A 19,983-nucleotide genomic window follows, 5' to 3' on the forward strand; every position below is an offset into this window, starting at 1 on the left:
TTTTGGCCCTCCAAAACAGAAAATCTCGCATAATGGGCCTCATTGGGCCGAAAATGTCATTTTTAGCCCATTAAGCTTGAAATTTATATTTTTAATCCTCTAAATGAGTATATTTCCAGAAATTGTTTTATTGAAACTGTTTTGGCACACCTCATCCATCAGAATTCGTGATATGTCAATTTGGACCCTTAATTTTGTATTTTTCACATTTTAGGCCCAAAATTTGTGTTTTTAGCCCAAAGAAAATTGTTACTAAACCACTTAGCCATTTTTCTTGAAACACTTTGTATGTAGAAATATATTTGATGCTAAAACCATTTAACATAAGATATATCTCGGTTTTGAGGGGTTTTATGGCTAGATCCAACATTATAGCACACAAAAGCATACATGTAAGCATGGAAATCATACAAGGCATACAAAACACATATAGATCTACACTTTCACTTGTATTCCCCCCCCCCCCACAAAACTCATGAAAACAGAAAACAGGGGGTATGAAGCTCACCTTAGGGGGTAGTTTCGGTTCTTGAAGAAAAGATGGAAGAAAACTTGGTGATTTTCGGCCCTAGCACCCCTTGATGAAGATCTCGAGTTTATGGAGTTTTCTAGGAGTATGATCACCAAAGAAACTTGTTTAGAATAAGAGATCTCATGTGAGAGGGGAGTTTTGAAGCTTAGGCATGGAAAAACTTACCAAAGGATGATGATAACCTTGAAGAATCCTCTTGAAACACAAGAAAAATTTCGAGACTTTGAATGGAGAGGAAGAGAGAAGTCTTGAGTGATTTAGAGAGATTTTTGTGAGATGTGTGTGTGTGTGTGTAAACTCTCGGCCAAGGGAAAGGAAAGAGAGAAATGAGAAGTGAGTGAAGTGATATGTGCATGGAAACATGTGTTTGTGCATGGAGATCCATGAGACAATAAGGAGGTGGCATTGAAAGTCAAACCTTCTTCATTTCTTATTGGATTTGGGCCATGGGCCGAGAATTTAGAAGGAAAAGGAAAAATTTGGGCTTTTATGCCCTCTAGCCCATGTAGAAGTTAGGTTGGATGAGTTTTAACCTAAAAGAAATATAATATGATTTTTACCCTTTGTTGGACTAGTTTAGGTTATTCATGTTTCAAAACTCTTAATTTATTTCATTCTAGGCCCAATATGGCCCATAATGTTGAAATAAATTAGGGTGGGTCCAATTAGAGCCCATTTAAGGGTTCTAATCCCATGATAGTCAAATTGGAAGCTTATTGGTCCATAGAGTCCAATAAGGAAGTCCTAGTCCAAAATGGACCTAATCAAGAACTTGTAGGGTTTCCAACCCTTATTTGAGCATATGAGATATATTTGAACGATAATAGAGTATAGTATTCACTTAGAGTATATGCTTTTACAACGGATAATGTCTATGTGAGAAGAGAATTTCCTAGCTAAAAATGCTAGTTGTGACATCATCCCCCCGTTAGAGGGAATTTCGTCCCGAAATTCTTTCTAAGGATAGGTTTGCGAATGAGAGAATAGGCACTTCATCTGATCCTCACGTTTCCCATGTGAATTTCGGTCCACGCTTAGCGTTCCATGGAACCTTCACAATCATAATGGGGCTTTGTTTTGTATGTTCTACTTCCCTATCCAATACCTTGATTGGTTCTTTGATGAACATGAGATTCTCGCTTACTCCGATTTCTCGTAAAGGAATGATGTGAGTGTCATCTGATATGCATCTTTTCAGTTTCAAGACATAGAACACAGGGTTCACGTTGTTGAGCTCTACAGGTAGCTACAACTTATATGTCTTTGGACCAATCCAAGCAAGAATCTCGAACAGTCAGATGTATCGTGGGTTTAGTTTTCTTGGTTCCTAAAGCGAGTCATTCAATTCCCAGGAGATTCCTTTAATAATACGCGATCCCCGACTTGCCATCCTAATGGATTACGCCGCTTGTCAGCAGAGCTCCTTTATCGGTCTCGCGATGCTTGAGGTCCAGCTTTGATTTGGATTATATTCTCTGTTGTTTTGTTGGTGGTTTCTGGTCTCATGAGAGTACCACCAAGTAATATGCATTTATGACTATAAAGGGTTTTTGAAAGGAGCATGCTTGATGCTCGTGCGATAGTTGTTATTGTAGGGGAATCCAATCATGGGCAATCGGGTATCCCATGACTTGCTGAATTCAAGCACCTAGACTTATAGCATGAATTTGAGTGGTCGAATAGTTCGTTCGCTTTGGCTAGTGGTTGAGAGTAGCAAACAATGCTCATATTTGGCTATGTTCCCATAGCCTTCTGGAATGACTGTCAAAGTCTTGATGTAATCATGTTATCTCGGTCCGAGATGGTAGTTACTGATACTTCACGGAGTCCCATGATCTGTATTGGCAAGAAATGGGCAGATTGGGTTAACTTATCGACGATCACCCGGATAGCGCCCAAATCAACTCTTATAATAATAAGCTTTGTCTTTTGACTTCGAGGGTTTTATCCATCCCTGCAGTGCTTTTATTGCGATATTCTCCAGCCTTGATGCTTTCAAGGTTGGTCGTGGATGTTGACAGTGTTTTGTTCTTGCCTCGAGAGTAGATGAGTATGTTATTGATGAAAATAATAAAAAGGACGACTAGGAATGGTTGGGAAAACTCGGTTTGTAGGGTCCATGAATACCGTGGGAGCATTCGTTAGACCAAAGGGTATCATAATGGATTTGAAATGGTCGTGACGAGTTCGGAATGCAGATTTGGAATGTCGCCTTCTCGGACTCAGAGTTGATGATAACCGATTCTTAGATCTATTTCAAAGAAGTAACGAGCTTCTTGGAGCTGGCCAAATAGATCGTCAGTCCGTGGAAGTAGGTATCGACTTTTAATAGGGAGATTGTTCAATTTCCTAAAATCAATGTACCTTCGGAAGGATCTGTCTTCTTGAAAAACAAGACCGGAGCTCTCTAGGATGAGAAGCTTGGTCTAATGAATCCCTTGCGCAACAATTCTACTCAGTTGACAGGATAACTTGTGAATTTTTGGCGGGAGTCAACCTATAGGGTGAATTGGCAATTGATGTGGTTACCGATATGAGGTTGATTCGAAATTCAACCCGTCTCTCTGGGGTATTCCCGAAAGTTCCTTAGGAAACACATTTGGGAAAATCACAAGCTACTGGAATACTCTGTATGCCTACCTCTTCTTTGATCTTGTCCACAACATGAGTGAGGAAAACGTAGTTCGTATGGTGCAGGCACTTCTGTGCTTTGATGCACGAGATAGGAAGAGGATTTGCGCCAGGTTTATCACCATAGATTATTAGAGTTTTCGTGATTAGAAAGGTGAAAGGAAACGGCCTTCTCGTGATACATGGTATCAGCACGGTGGGGGCTTAACCCAACCATGACAATTATCACATTAAAACTCCTAATATTTACTGGCATGAAACCTACTTGTAATGAAATGTTATTTAGTGTTAAGGTGTACTCCACATGAGTACCCTAGATTAAATCATTTTTCCCCATTGGCCATGTCCATTGAAAAGGCTTAGCTTAGCTTTGGGGATGTTGTTTTAATAAGTGTTTGAAGTTGTTACTAACCAAAGCTTCACTCGGATTTACCATTGAATAAGAGGTAAGCGAAAGAGTTGTCAAGTGGGAACGTACCAGTAACAATCGTTGGGTTTTGGGATTGCTTCGCCTTGACCCAAGGTTAGGACCATTTCTGATCCTTCTGCTCCTCGGTTGTTATCCCTAGGGCAATTGCGCCTGATGTGACCAGTTCCTCCACACCTAAAGCAGGTGCGACTGGTCTCATCATTGGTGTTGTTGTTAGGGTTGTTGCGATTGTTGTCATTTTCATTTGGCTGATGATTCTGGCATGGATAAGTTCTACAGAATTTGGCGATGTGATTCTTTCGGTTGCATTTGTTACAATGCATCTCCCTGCAGGCTCCATTATGATGGAATTTGCACTGGTTGCATTTTGGAAGGTTTCCAGCATATGGTCTCCTGATTGCTGGTGTAATAGGGGTCGTGGTCGCATGAACAGCAACAACACGTTGCTCCCTTGAGAACCCTTGAGTGTGTTGTCCCTTTCTCTTACCTCCAGACCTCAGCTTCCTGCTCTTAAGCTTGGGGTTTGGAGTTCCTTGACAGGTTGTCACTTGTTGGTTTCCATGTTTGTTCCTTTGGCTGGAGTTGTCAATGTTATTCCTGCCTCCATTAGGGTTGTTGGCATTGATCTGTGCCATGGCAGCGGTTACTGCTGCCATTACAGCAACTTGGAATGTAGCAGAGTCCATTTGCAGGAGTGGTGTCTCGCGGGTGCGCTTGTTATTCTTGCGGGATGGCATTTTCCTGATGCACATTGATAACCCAGATCGTAAGTGATGATCGTCATTCCTGGTTGTACTCTATAAATTTTCGCATCTTGTTGTATAATTCTTACTGCCTCCATCTACATCCCTATGATGTATTTTGTGGTAAATGGGTGATCACAGATCTGGAACGATTGTTACGTCTATCCTTAGATTATATGGGTTGTTTTAGTTTCGAGATCCTTAAGTATCTAGTGGTTCCGAGGGTTCGCTTGTGCATATAATTGAGTCGTTGCAGCAATATGAAATAAATATAACACATAATCGTTTCAGGGGTATGTACCATCTTAGTACACGAAAGAGAGTCATGTCGGATAGTAGGGGAAATTAGAAAAGGCTGATCCTAGTCGTGGCGAGAAGTGTCTGGTGGTGATGCTGATGAAGTGGATGCACCTCGGAGACGAGCTACTTGCTGCTCGGTATATCGTAGGCGTGCCTCCCAAACTAACTGTCTCGCTCGAGAGTCTCCATTCACTTCCCGTGTTTTCCTTTCATCCCTCTTAATAACAAACCACATTTGTTTCGTTCGATTTGGGGTGTCCTGAGCTTGGTTATCGATACCTCGAGTGCGTCGTACCACGAATGGGAGGGCCTGGTCAGCTGGTCCTCTGTGGCTAAAATTAAAGAGACCTCAGCTCTTACCGTGGTGTGGTCGTATTCCTTACTGGTGACTTTATCCCCAAATATCGGGTGCCCGAGGGGGCATGGGGTCACCGGGGCCCACGCTATAATTCGGTGCCCTGGATTTACATGGAGGATTGATGTCATTGGATTCCACATCCATGTCGTCATCGTCATTGCCCTCCGGCTCTTCCTCTTCGAGGTCCACTATTGACTCAGCGGGTTCACCTGCGAGTTCTACTTCGTGTCCCTCCTGGGGTTCTTCCTCTGGGTCGAGCCACCCGACTATTCCTTGACTAGGGTGATAGGGTTTTCTGGCTAATGATACTCGTCTATAGCGTATTGCACGATGGGCTATGAATAATAGAAACAAATAGCATACCAATTACTCCTATAGCTCTACGACTATTGCATAGATTCAGTTGAGGTTCCCTTCTTGGAGATTAAGGGGTATGATTTTAGGTTCCTAGTTATCACGATCTCTTCACGACATGTGATGGTTGTACCTTGGAGGGAATGTAGTTGATCAGGCTACATCCGCTCCTTGATACAACTAAGAACAGTCCTGAATTAACCGAGATACTAGCATTATCTTGTTTGGTTCGGTGTTAGGTTCCTATTCCTAATGCAAGCAAGGGTGTTTTATTTACTTTGTTTTGTTCAGAGTTATGTTAGTCCCTCTTTTTGGTTTATAGTTGCATATCAATGTGTGGCTAGACATGCTAGTTCACTATAAACAAAGCTCTGATACCAACCTGTCACACCCCCGAACCAGACGGCGGAAACGTCTGGGGGCTGTTGTGACTCAATTGAATACCATAACATTGAATATATATGAAACATAACAACATTCGTCACCATGCATTAATATAGTACAACCAGTAGCGTTTACATGAAATACATTGTTTAAACATTACATTCCCAAAAATAAGTTGTTCGACTCGTACATAAATAAACTGCAGGCCACCACTGAATATTATTTCCTTTGTATCACTGGTTCCCTGAGAATACAAGTATTTTGAAAAACGTCAACATATGAAATGTTGGTGAGTTCATAAGCGGTATTTGAAGAAAACAATGTTCGTATCGTTTGAAAACCACCAGAAAATCCGATATTTTCTGAAATGAAAAGCTTTCGAAAATGTTTGTGAAGATCCATAGGTATGCTTGTTTGTTTCTATACTTAAAAAAAATTGTTCGTTAAAATTGTATGCATTTCGAATCCGATATGTATTGAGAAACCTAGGAAAACTCGATGTTTTCCTAATCCTTTGAGTTCCATGAAGTTGCGTTGAAACCATTGCAAAAATAGTAGTCTCATTCCCAGGCGACGTTGGATTATTTTTGAGCATGATTAATTACTACAAACCCGCATTACACAAACGCCCAGTTTATAGCTATACTAACGATCCCGAAGACGTCGTCCGTACTAATCACGTTATCCAGCCGCCCTGACTACGTGTCGTCCCACATCCGAAGAGAAAGAGGACACGAAGGCCTCGATGACTCTATTAGCCGGTTGGGGATAAAATGTGTACGAGGGGTCCCCGACCCGCCTCGCAAAAAAAAATGTAGACTTTACTAGCAATACCAAAGGACCCTTGGGGACCAGTAGTATACAAGCCATTGAAAGTCCCTCTACGTTGTGCCAAGTCGGTGAAACCCAACACTTCGTAGAAAAAAGGTCTTCGGGCCTTAAGATCAGGTCATTGGGCTAGCTAGGCCCAACAAGCAAGATTTTACACTTTTGGGGCCCAAAGATGGTGCGTAGACGTCTGTGCACACTCGCATGTATATTGAATTCCCAAACGTTATTTGTATGAATCGTAGTGTCGTCGTGTTAGTAGTTTCGGATTTTCATTGGTTCGAGACCGAACCAATTCGTTTCACAACGATTTTGGTATTGTAGTGTATTGTATTTCGTCGACAGTCGTGGTACCATTGTTTGATCAAATTGCATGTATTGAATTAGCCTTGAAAGTTTTCTGTTTTCAGCCCCTCATTGTTTGTAAAATTTACTTTTTCAACCATTTGGTTAAATACTTTCCGGTTTGGTCCTTAAATCAATTTTCTTGACATTTTAACACCAAAAATCATTGAAGTTGAGGTTTTTCAGCATATTTTTCAATGAAAACAGTTTAAGTCCCTGAAATTTCAGTTTTCTCGGTTATACCCCTTCTTTTTCGAAACTTGACAATTTTGGCCCAAATTGTAAAATTTTTGCAACTTTGGTCCTTTTTAAATTTAAAAAGCATTTTAAACCTTTGAAAAGGATTTGGAACACTTATAGTCCACTGTTTTACAGAAAAATACAGTTTTGGCCCTCCAAAACAGAAAATCTCGCATAATGGGCCTCATTGGGCCGAAAATGTCATTTTTAGCCCATTAAGCTTGAAATTTATATTTTTAATCCTCTAAATGAGTATATTTCCAGAAATTGTTTTATTGAAACTGTTTTGGCACACCTCATCCATCAGAATTCGTGATATATCAATTTGGACCCTTAATTTTGTATTTTTCACATTTTAGGCCCAAAATTTGTGTTTTTAGCCCAAAGAAAATTGTTACTAAACCACTTAGCCATTTTTCTTGAAACACTTTGTATGTAGAAATATATTTGATGCTAAAACCATTTAACATAAGATATATCTCGGTTTTGAGGGGTTTTATGGCTAGATCCAACATTATAGCACACAAAAGCATACATGTAAGCATGGAAATCATACAAGGCATACAAAACACATATAGATCTACACTTTCACTTGTATTCCCCCCCCCCCCCACAAAACTCATGAAAACAGAAAACAGGGGGTATGAAGCTCACCTTAGGGGGTAGTTTCGGTTCTTGAAGAAAAGATGGAAGAAAACTTGGTGATTTTCGGCCCTAGCACCCCTTGATGAAGATCTCGAGTTTATGGAGTTTTCTAGGAGTATGATCACCAAAGAAACTTGTTTAGAATAAGAGATCTCATGTGAGAGGGGAGTTTTGAAGCTTAGGCATGGAAAAACTTACCAAAGGATGATGATAACCTTGAAGAATCCTCTTGAAACACAAGAAAAATTTCGAGACTTTGAATGGAGAGGAAGAGAGAAGTCTTGAGTGATTTAGAGAGATTTTTGTGAGATGTGTGTGTGTGTGTGTAAACTCTCGGCCAAGGGAAAGGAAAGAGAGAAATGAGAAGTGAGTGAAGTGATATGTGCATGGAAACATGTGTTTGTGCATGGAGATCCATGAGACAATAAGGAGGTGGCATTGAAAGTCAAACCTTCTTCATTTCTTATTGGATTTGGGCCATGGGCCGAGAATTTAGAAGGAAAAGGAAAAATTTGGGCTTTTATGCCCTCTAGCCCATGTAGAAGTTAGGTTGGATGAGTTTTAACCTAAAAGAAATATAATATGATTTTTACCCTTTGTTGGACTAGTTTAGGTTATTCATGTTTCAAAACTCTTAATTTATTTCATTCTAGGCCCAATATGGCCCATAATGTTGAAATAAATTAGGGTGGGTCCAATTAGAGCCCATTTAAGGGTTCTAATCCCATGATAGTCAAATTGGAAGCTTATTGGTCCATAGAGTCCAATAAGGAAGTCCTAGTCCAAAATGGACCTAATCAAGAACTTGTAGGGTTTCCAACCCTTATTTGAGCATATGAGATATATTTGAACGATAATAGAGTATAGTATTCACTTAGAGTATATGCTTTTACAACGGATAATGTCTATGTGAGAAGAGAATTTCCTAGCTAAAAATGCTAGTTGTGACATCATCCCCCCGTTAGAGGGAATTTCGTCCCGAAATTCTTTCTAAGGATAGGTTTGCGAATGAGAGAATAGGCACTTCATCTGATCCTCACGTTTCCCATGTGAATTTCGGTCCACGCTTAGCGTTCCATGGAACCTTCACAATCATAATGGGGCTTTGTTTTGTATGTTCTACTTCCCTATCCAATACCTTGATTGGTTCTTTGATGAACATGAGATTCTCGCTTACTCCGATTTCTCGTAAAGGAATGATGTGAGTGTCATCTGATATGCATCTTTTCAGTTTCAAGACATAGAACACAGGGTTCACGTTGTTGAGCTCTACAGGCAGCTACAACTTATATGTCTTTGGACCAATCCAAGCAAGAATCTCGAACAATCAGATGTATCGTGGGTTTAGTTTTCTTGGTTCCTAAAGCGAGTCATTCAATTCCCAGGAGATTCCTTTAATAATACGCGATCCCCGACTTGCCATCCTAATGGATTACGCCGCTTGTCAGCAGAGCTCCTTTATCGGTCTCGCGATGCTTGAGGTCCAGCTTTGATTTGGATTATATTCTCTGTTGTTTTGTTGGTGGTTTCTGGTCTCATGAGAGTACCACCAAGTAATATGCATTTATGACTATAAAGGGTTTTTGAAAGGAGCATGCTTGATGCTCGTGCGATAGTTGTTATTGTAGGGGAATCCAATCATGGGCAATCGGGTATCCCATGACTTGCTGAATTCAAGCACCTAGACTTATAGCATGAGTTTGAGTGGTCGAATAGTTCGTTCGCTTTGGCTAGTGGTTGAGAGTAGCAAACAATGCTCATATTTGGCTATGTTCCCATAGCCTTCTGGAATGACTGTCAAAGTCTTGATGTAATCATGTTATCTCGGTCCGAGATGGTAGTTACTGATACTTCACGGAGTCCCATGATCTGTATTGGCAAGAAATGGGCAGATTGGGTTAACTTATCGACGATCACCCGGATAGCGCCCAACTCAACTCTTATAATAATAAGCTTTGTCTTTTGACTTCGAGGGTTTTATCCATCCCTGCAGTGCTTTTATTGCGATATTCTCCAGCCTTGATGCTTTCAAGGTTGGTCGTGGATGTTGACAGTGTTTTGTTCTTGCCTCGAGAGTAGATGAGTATGTTATTGATGAAAATAATAAAAAGGACGACTAGGAATGGTTGGGAAAACTCGGTTTGTAGGGTCCATGAATACCGTGGGAGCATTCGTTAGACCAAAGGGTATCATAATGGATTTGAAATGGTCGCGACGAGTTCGGAATGCAGATTTGGAATGTCGCCTTCTCGGACTCAGAGTTGATGATAACCGATTCTTAGATCTATTTCAAAGAAGTAACGAGCTTCTTGGAGCTGGCCAAATAGATCGTCAGTCCGTGGAAGTAGGTATCGACTTTTAATAGGGAGATTGTTCAATTTCCTAAAATCAATGTACCTTCGGAAGGATCTGTCTTCTTGAAAAACAAGACCGGAGCTCTCTAGGATGAGAAGCTTGGTCTAATGAATCCCTTGCGCAACAATTCTACTCAGTTGACAGGATAACTTGTGAATTTTTGGCGGGAGTCAACCTATAGGGTGAATTGGCAATTGATGTGGTTACCGATATGAGGTTGATTCGAAATTCAACCCGTCTCTCTGGGGTATTCCCGAAAGTTCCTTAGGAAACACATTTGGGAAAATCACAAGCTACTGGAATACTCTGTATGCCTACCTCTTCTTTGATCTTGTCCACAACATGAGTGAGGAAAACGTAGTTCGTATGGTGCAGGCACTTCTGTGCTTTGATGCACGAGATAGGAAGAGGATTTGCGCCAGGTTTATCACCATAGATTATTAGAGTTTTCGTGATTAGAAAGGTGAAAGGAAACGGCCTTCTCGTGATACATGGTATCAGCACGGTGGGGGCTTAACCCAACCATGACAATTATCACATTAAAACTCCTAATATTTACTGGCATGAAACCTACTTGTAATGAAATGTTATTTAGTGTTAAGGTGTACTCCACATGAGTACCCTAGATTAAATCATTTTTCCCCATTGGCCATGTCCATTGAAAAGGCTTAGCTTAGCTTTGGGGATGTTGTTTTAATAAGTGTTTGAAGTTGTTACTAACCAAAGCTTCACTCGGATTTACCATTGAATAAGAGGTAAGCGAAAGAGTTGTCAAGTGGGAACGTACCAGTAACAATCGTTGGGTTTTGGGATTGCTTCGCCTTGACCCAAGGTTAGGACCATTTCTGATCCTTCTGCTCCTCGGTTGTTATCCCTAGGGCAATTGCGCCTGATGTGACCAGTTCCTCCACACCTAAAGCAGGTGCGACTGGTCTCATCATTGGTGTTGTTGTTAGGGTTGTTGCGATTGTTGTCATTTTCATTTGGCTGATGATTCTGGCATGGATAAGTTCTATAGAATTTGGCGATGTGATTCTTTCGGTTGCATTTGTTACAATGCATCTCCCTGCAGGCTCCATTATGATGGAATTTGCACTGGTTGCATTTTGGAAGGTTTCCAGCATATGGTCTCCTGATTGCTGGTGTAATAGGGGTCGTGGTCGCATGAACAGCAACAACACGTTGCTCCCTTGAGAACCCTTGAGTGTGTTGTCCCTTTCTCTTACCTCCAGACCTCAGCTTCCTGCTCTTAAGCTTGGGGTTTGGAGTTCCTTGACAGGTTGTCACTTGTTGGTTTCCATGTTTGTTCCTTTGGCTGGAGTTGTCAATGTTATTCCTGCCTCCATTAGGGTTGTTGGCATTGATCTGTGCCATGGCAGCGGTTACTGCTGCCATTACAGCAACTTGGAATGTAGCAGAGTCCATTTGCAGGAGTGGTGTCTCGCGGGTGCGCTTGTTATTCTTGCGGGATGGCATTTTCCTGATGCACATTGATAACCCAGATCGTAAGTGATGATCGTCATTCCTGGTTGTACTCTATAAATTTTCGCATCTTGTTGTATAATTCTTACTGCCTCCATCTACATCCCTATGATGTATTTTGTGGTAAATGGGTGATCACAGATCTGGAACGATTGTTACGTCTATCCTTAGATTATATGGGTTGTTTTAGTTTCGAGATCCTTAAGTATCTAGTGGTTCCGAGGGTTCGCTTGTGCATATAATTGAGTCGTTGCAGCAATATGAAATAAATATAACACATAATCGTTTCAGGGGTATGTACCATCTTAGTACACGAAAGAGAGTCATGTCGGATAGTAGGGGAAATTAGAAAAGGCTGATCCTAGTCGTGGCGAGAAGTGTCTGGTGGTGATGCTGATGAAGTGGATGCACCTCGGAGACGAGCTACTTGCTGCTCGGTATATCGTAGGCGTGCCTCCCAAACTAACTGTCTCGCTCGAGAGTCTCCATTCACTTCCCGTGTTTTCCTTTCATCCCTCTTAATAACAAACCACATTTGTTTCGTTCGATTTGGGGTGTCCTGAGCTTGGTTATCGATACCTCGAGTGCTTCGCACCACGAATGGGAGGGCCTGGTCAGCTGGTCCTCTGTGGCTAAAATTAAAGAGACCTCAGCTCTTACCGTGGTGTGGTCGTATTCCTTACTGGTGACTTTATCCCCAAATATCGGGTGCCCGAGGGGGCATGGGGTCACCGGGGCCCACGCTATAATTCGGTGCCCTGGATTTACATGGAGGATTGATGTCATTGGATTCCACATCCATGTCGTCATCGTCATTGCCCTCCGGCTCTTCCTCTTCGAGGTCCACTATTGACTCAGCGGGTTCACCTGCGAGTTCTACTTCGTGTCCCTCCTGGGGTTCTTCCTCTGGGTCGAGCCACCCGACTATTCCTTGACTAGGGTGATAGGGTTTTCTGGCTAATGATACTCGTCTATAGCGTATTGCACGATGGGCTATGGATAATAGAAACAAATAGCATACCAATTACTCCTATAGCTCTACGACTATTGCATAGATTCAGTTGAGGTTCCCTTCTTGGAGATTAAGGGGTATGATTTTAGGTTCCTAGTTATCACGATCTCTTCACGACATGTGATGGTTGTACCTTGGAGGGAATGTAGTTGATCAGGCTACATCCGCTCCTTGATACAACTAAGAACAGTCCTGAATTAACCGAGATACTAGCATTATCTTGTTTGGTTCGGTGTTAGGTTCCTATTCCTAATGCAAGCAAGGGTGTTTTATTTACTTTGTTTTGTTCAGAGTTATGTTAGTCCATCTTTTTGGTTTATAGTTGCATATCAATGTGTGGCTAGACATGCTAGTTCACTATAAACAAAGCTCTGATACCAACCTGTCACACCCCCGAACCAGACGGCGGAAACGTCTGGGGGCTGTTGTGACTCAATTGAATACCATAACATTGAATATATATGAAACATAACAACATTCGTCACCATGCATTAATATAGTACAACCAGTAGCGTTTACATGAAATACATTGTTTAAACATTACATTCCCAAAAATAAGTTGTTCGACTCGTACATAAATAAACTGCAGGCCACCACTGAATATTATTTCCTTTGTATCACTGGTTCCCTGAGAATACAAGTATTTTGAAAAACGTCAACATATGAAATGTTGGTGAGTTCATAAGCGGTATTTGAAGAAAACAATGTTCGTATCGTTTGAAAACCACCAGAAAATCCGATATTTTCTGAAATGAAAAGCTTTCGAAAATGTTTGTGAAGATCCATAGGTATGCTTGTTTGTTTCTATACTTAAAAAAAATTGTTCGTTAAAATTGTATGCATTTCGAATCCGATATGTATTGAGAAACCTAGGAAAACCCGATGTTTTCCTAATCCTTTGAGTTCCATGAAGTTGCGTTGAAACCATTGCAAAAATAGTAGTCTCATTCCCAGGCGACGTTGGATTATTTTTGAGCATGATTAATTACTACAAACCCGCATTACACAAACGCCCAGTTTATAGCTATACTAACGATCCCGAAGACGTCGTCCGTACTAATCACGTTATCCAGCCGCCCTGACTACGTGTCGTCCCACATCCGAAGAGAAAGAGGACACGAAGGCCTCGATGACTCTATTAGCCGGTTGGGGATAAAATGTGTACGAGGGGTCCCCGACCCGCCTCGCAAAAAAAAATGTAGACTTTACTAGCAATACCAAAGGACCCTTGGGGACCAGTAGTATACAAGCCATTGAAAGTCCCTCTACGTTGTGCCAAGTCGGTGAAACCCAACACTTCGTAGAAAAAAGGTCTTCGGGCCTTAAGATCAGGTCATTGGGCTAGCTAGGCCCAACAAGCAAGATTTTACACTTTTGGGGCCCAAAGATGGTGCGTAGACGTCTGTGCACACTCGCATGTATATTGAATTCCCAAACGTTATTTGTATGAATCGTAGTGTCGTCGTGTTAGTAGTTTCGGATTTTCATTGGTTCGAGACCGAACCAATTCGTTTCACAACGATTTTGGTATTGTAGTGTATTGTATTTCGTCGACAGTCGTGGTACCATTGTTTGATCAAATTGCATGTATTGAATTAGCCTTGAAAGTTTTCTGTTTTCAGCCCCTCATTGTTTGTAAAATTTACTTTTTCAACCCTTTGGTTAAATACTTTCCGGTTTGGTCCTTAAATCAATTTTCTTGACATTTTAACACCAAAAATCATTGAAGTTGAGGTTTTTCAGCATATTTTTCAATGAAAACAGTTTAAGTCCCTGAAATTTCAGTTTTCTCGGTTATACCCCTTCTTTTTCGAAACTTGACAATTTTGGCCCAAATTGTAAAATTTTTGCAACTTTGGTCCTTTTTAAATTTAAAAAGCATTTTAAACCTTTGAAAAGGATTTGGAACACTTATAGTCCACTGTTTTACAGAAAAATACAGTTTTGGCCCTCCAAAACAGAAAATCTCGCATAATGGGCCTCATTGGGCCGAAAATGTCATTTTTAGCCCATTAAGCTTGAAATTTATATTTTTAATCCTCTAAATGAGTATATTTCCAGAAATTGTTTTATTGAAACTGTTTTGGCACACCTCATCCATCAGAATTCGTGATATGTCAATTTGGACCCTTAATTTTGTATTTTTCACATTTTAGGCCCAAAATTTGTGTTTTTAGCCCAAAGAAAATTGTTACTAAACCACTTAGCCATTTTTCTTGAAACACTTTGTATGTAGAAATATATTTGATGCTAAAACCATTTAACATAAGATATATCTCGGTTTTGAGGGGTTTTATGGCTAGATCCAACATTATAGCACACAAAAGCATACATGTAAGCATGGAAATCATACAAGGCATACAAAACACATATAGATCTACACTTTCACTTGTATTCCCCCCCCCCCACAAAACTCATGAAAACAGAAAACAGGGGGTATGAAGCTCACCTTAGGGGGTAGTTTCGGTTCTTGAAGAAAAGATGGAAGAAAACTTGGTGATTTTCGGCCCTAGCACCCCTTGATGAAGATCTCGAGTTTATGGAGTTTTCTAGGAGTATGATCACCAAAGAAACTTGTTTAGAATAAGAGATCTCATGTGAGAGGGGAGTTTTGAAGCTTAGGCATGGAAAAACTTACCAAAGGATGATGATAACCTTGAAGAATCCTCTTGAAACACAAGAAAAATTTCGAGACTTTGAATGGAGAGGAAGAGAGAAGTCTTGAGTGATTTAGAGAGATTTTTGTGAGATGTGTGTGTGTGTGTGTAAACTCTCGGCCAAGGGAAAGGAAAGAGAGAAATGAGAAGTGAGTGAAGTGATATGTGCATGGAAACATGTGTTTGTGCATGGAGATCCATGAGACAATAAGGAGGTGGCATTGAAAGTCAAACCTTCTTCATTTCTTATTGGATTTGGGCCATGGGCCGAGAATTTAGAAGGAAAAGGAAAAATTTGGGCTTTTATGCCCTCTAGCCCATGTAGAAGTTAGGTTGGATGAGTTTTAACCTAAAAGAAATATAATATGATTTTTACCCTTTGTTGGACTAGTTTAGGTTATTCATGTTTCAAAACTCTTAATTTATTTCATTCTAGGCCCAATATGGCCCATAATGTTGAAATAAATTAGGGTGGGTCCAATTAGAGCCCATTTAAGGGTTCTAATCCCATGATAGTCAAATTGGAAGCTTATTGGTCCATAGAGTCCAATAAGGAAGTCCTAGTCCAAAATGGACCTAATCAAGAACTTGTAGGGTTTCCAACCCTTATTTGAGCATATGAGATATATTTGAACGATAATAGAGTATAGTATTCACTTAGAGTATATGCTTTTACAACGGATAATGTCTATGTGAGAAGAGAATTTCCTAGCTAAAAATGCTAGTTGTGACATCATCCCCCCGTTAGAGGGAATTTCGTCCCGAAATTCTTTCTAAGGATAGGTTTGCGAATGAGAGAATAGGCACTTCATCTGATCCTCACGTTTCCCATGTGAATTTCGGTCCACGCTTAGCGTTCCATGGAACCTTCACAATCATAATGGGGCTTTGTTTTGTATGTTCTACTTCCCTATCCAATACCTTGATTGGTTCTTTGATGAACATGAGATTCTCGCTTACTCCGATTTCTCGTAAAGGAATGATGTGAGTGTCATCTGATATGCATCTTTTCAGTTTCAAGACATAGAACACAGGGTTCACGTTGTTGAGCTCTACAGGCAGCTACAACTTATATGTCTTTGGACCAATCCGAGCAAGAATCTCGAACAGTCAGATGTATCGTGGGTTTAGTTTTCTTGGTTCCTAAAGCGAGTCATTCAATTCCCAGGAGATTCCTTTAATAATACGCGATCCCCGACTTGCCATCCTAATGGATTACGCCGCTTGTCAGCCTTGATGCTTTCAAGGTTGGTCGTGGATGTTGACAGTGTTTTGTTCTTGCCTCGAGAGTAGATGAGTATGTTATTGATGAAAATAATAAAAAGGACGACTAGGAATGGTTGGGAAAACTCGGTTTGTAGGGTCCATGAATACCGTGGGAGCATTCGTTAGACCAAAGGGTATCATAATGGATTTGAAATGGTCGCGACGAGTTCGGAATGCAGATTTGGAATGTCGCCTTCTCGGACTCAGAGTTGATGATAACCGATTCTTAGATCTATTTCAAAGAAGTAACGAGCTTCTTGGAGCTGGCCAAATAGATCGTCAGTCCGTGGAAGTAGGTATCGACTTTTAATAGGGAGATTGTTCAATTTCCTAAAATCAATGTACCTTCGGAAGGATCTGTCTTCTTGAAAAACAAGACCGGAGCTCTCTAGGATGAGAAGCTTGGTCTAATGAATCCCTTGCGCAACAATTCTACTCAGTTGACAGGATAACTTGTGAATTTTTGGCGGGAGTCAACCTATAGGGTGAATTGGCAATTGATGTGGTTACCGATATGAGGTTGATTCGAAATTCAACCCGTCTCTCTGGGGTATTCCCGAAAGTTCCTTAGGAAACACATTTGGGAAAATCACAAGCTACTGGAATACTCTGTATGCCTACCTCTTCTTTGATCTTGTCCACAACATGAGTGAGGAAAACGTAGTTCGTATGGAAGTCCTAGTCCAAAATGGACTTAAACAAGAACTTCTAGGGTTTCCAATTGCTTATTGACTACTTGAAATGCTTGTATGAGGTGTTTGATTGAAATTTTGTTGTTATAGAGTATGCATCATACTTGCTCTCATGTCTTTGATTCATAATTTGGCTTAAGTGTTGTAGTTACAAGGCACAAAAATTTCTAGTTGTGACAATATATATATATATATATATATATATATATATATATATATATATTAATTAGGGAAAATGACATTGTAGCCCTATGATTTTTTCACATTTGCTCATTCAGTCCCTTATATTATTTTCGCATCTTTTAAGGGATTAAAAATTGGTCTTTTCGGGTCGAATATATTAGTTTTGCCAAAACGAAGGGGTAACCCGGTTTCACAAAGGTTCCCATGTCCATTCTGAACCATTTCAGCGTTGCCATCGCACCTTCACTAGACCCACAACCTTGTTTCACAAAGGCTTCGTCTTCTTGTCTAGGGTCGCGACCGGTCTCTCTATGTAATTCATGCGCTCATCCACATGAATATCCTCCAAAGGAACCATTGCGGAATCATCAACCAAACACTTCCGCAACTGAGAGACGTAAAAAGTGTTGTGAATCTGACTATGCTCCTCGGGTCGCTCCAAACGATAAGCAACCCTGCCCACCCGGTCAACAAACCTGAAAGGACCGATATATTTGGGGCTTAGCTTGCCCTGTTTCTCGAACCGGATGACACCTTTCCAAGGATACACCTTCAGGAGTACCATATCCCCAACTTGAAATTCCGAATATGACCGACGTCTATCCGCGTAACTCTTCTGACGTCTCTGTGCGGTCTGCAATCTCCCACGCACCTGCTGGATCAACTTAATAGTCCGGAGTACCACCTCTGTGCTACCCATAACTCGTTGGCCAACCTCACCCCAACAAATCGGGGTCTAACACTTTCTCCCGTAGAGCATCTCAAAAGGAGGTTGATCAATACTGGTGTGATAGATGTTGTTGTAAGAAAACTCGGCCAATGGAATATATGTATCTCAACTACCACCAAAATCCAACATATGTGCCCGAAGCATCTCCTCCAAGGTCTGCATAGTCCGCTCGATCTGACCATCGGTTTATGGATGAAAAGTTGTGCTGAAATGCAACTGAGTTCCCAACTCCTCATGTAATCTCTTCCAAAACCTAGAAGTGAACCGAACATCCCGATCCAAAACCACTGAGACGAGAACCCCATGTCGTGATACAACCTCCCTGATATAAACATATGCTAACTTATCTGCAGAAATGCTATCCTGAATGGAGATAAAATACACACTCTTGGTCAATCGGTCCATAATGACCCAAATCGAATCCACCCCTCGTGCGATCTGCGATAACTTTGTGATAAAATCCATCGCGGTCTCCTCCCATTTCCAGACGGGAACACCCAACGACTCCACCTTGTCGCGAGTTCGTTGATGCTCGACCTTGAATTTCCTGCAAATCAAGCACCTATCCACATACTAGGCCACATCCCACTTCATGTAGGGCTACCAATAATCGATTTTGGAGGTGTCTATACATCTTCTTCGCTCCCGGATGAATAGAAAACCTCAACTTATGCGCCTCCTCCATCAAAATATGGTGTGCACCCCCGAAATATGGAACCCAAACTCTCCGGTGAATAGTCAACAATCCCCGACTATCATAATCAAAAGAGGACACCTGACCCACTATCCGCTCACTCTTCTGGTGCTCCTCTTTCATAGCCTCGACTTGAGCCTCTTGAATCTGCTCCAAGATTGGTAATCACGTTCATCCTCAAACAAACATCCTTGATTGGTGCGCTAGCCAACTTGTAACTCCCCGATTCTCAGGTATTAAATTATGCCTTTAATCTTTTCATAAGTACAAGGTCTACTCGACGAGTTGGATTCCCTGACTCATCGAGTAGCAGGGGATTGGGCCACGTGTTTAAGTGACCTACTCGCCAAGTCCAAGTTAGGACTCAACGAGTAGGAGCTGGAGGATGAAACCCTAATTTCCGGGGTTTTGCATCCTATTTAAAGGACCATTAGCCTCCTTTAGCCCCCTTACAGCCTCTCGAGAGTCCAACAAACCCTAATGCGTGTGTGTGCTCCATTTTTGTGTGTTTTAAGCTTTGCAAGGTGGATCTTACTAAGAAGAGCTTGGAAAGCAAGTGGCTAGAAGCAAGGAACATGTGGGGATCTAAAATCTACCTCAGTTGGCATCTTTTAAAGGTATCAAGTCGTTACCTTTACCTTGTTTCATTCTAGATCTCTTTTGGTTAAAGATTAGGGCTTTTCTGGCATATTAAGAAGTTATTATTGGGTATGAGCTAAGATCTGAAATTGTAACTTCAGATCTGAACTCTCTTTGGTCTCTAAGTGTAACATTGTAAATTTCAAAAAAATATTTTTCATTTAAAAATAATTGTTTAATTCTTTAAAACACTTTTCTTAAAATCTCATCCATAATCGAATTACAAAAACATAACTCCATTTTCACTTGCATAATAAACCAGGATCCTCAAAACATGACTCTTTCTCTGGTGTGTACAATCGAGTCGGTGCCGTCCCGTGATCCTGAGAGAAACCTGAAACACATAACACAAAACACTGTAAGCACGAAGCTTAGTGAGTTCCCCAAAATACTACACATACACATATTAGCCACTCGAGGCTATAACTCTGTGGGTCCGTGGACCCTACTCTGTGAACCTTCCGGTCCTAACTCTGTGAACCC

This window comes from Lactuca sativa, chromosome 9 (assembly GCF_002870075.4).
Source record: "Lactuca sativa cultivar Salinas chromosome 9, Lsat_Salinas_v11, whole genome shotgun sequence".
NCBI classification, from domain to species: domain Eukaryota; kingdom Viridiplantae; phylum Streptophyta; class Magnoliopsida; order Asterales; family Asteraceae; genus Lactuca; species Lactuca sativa.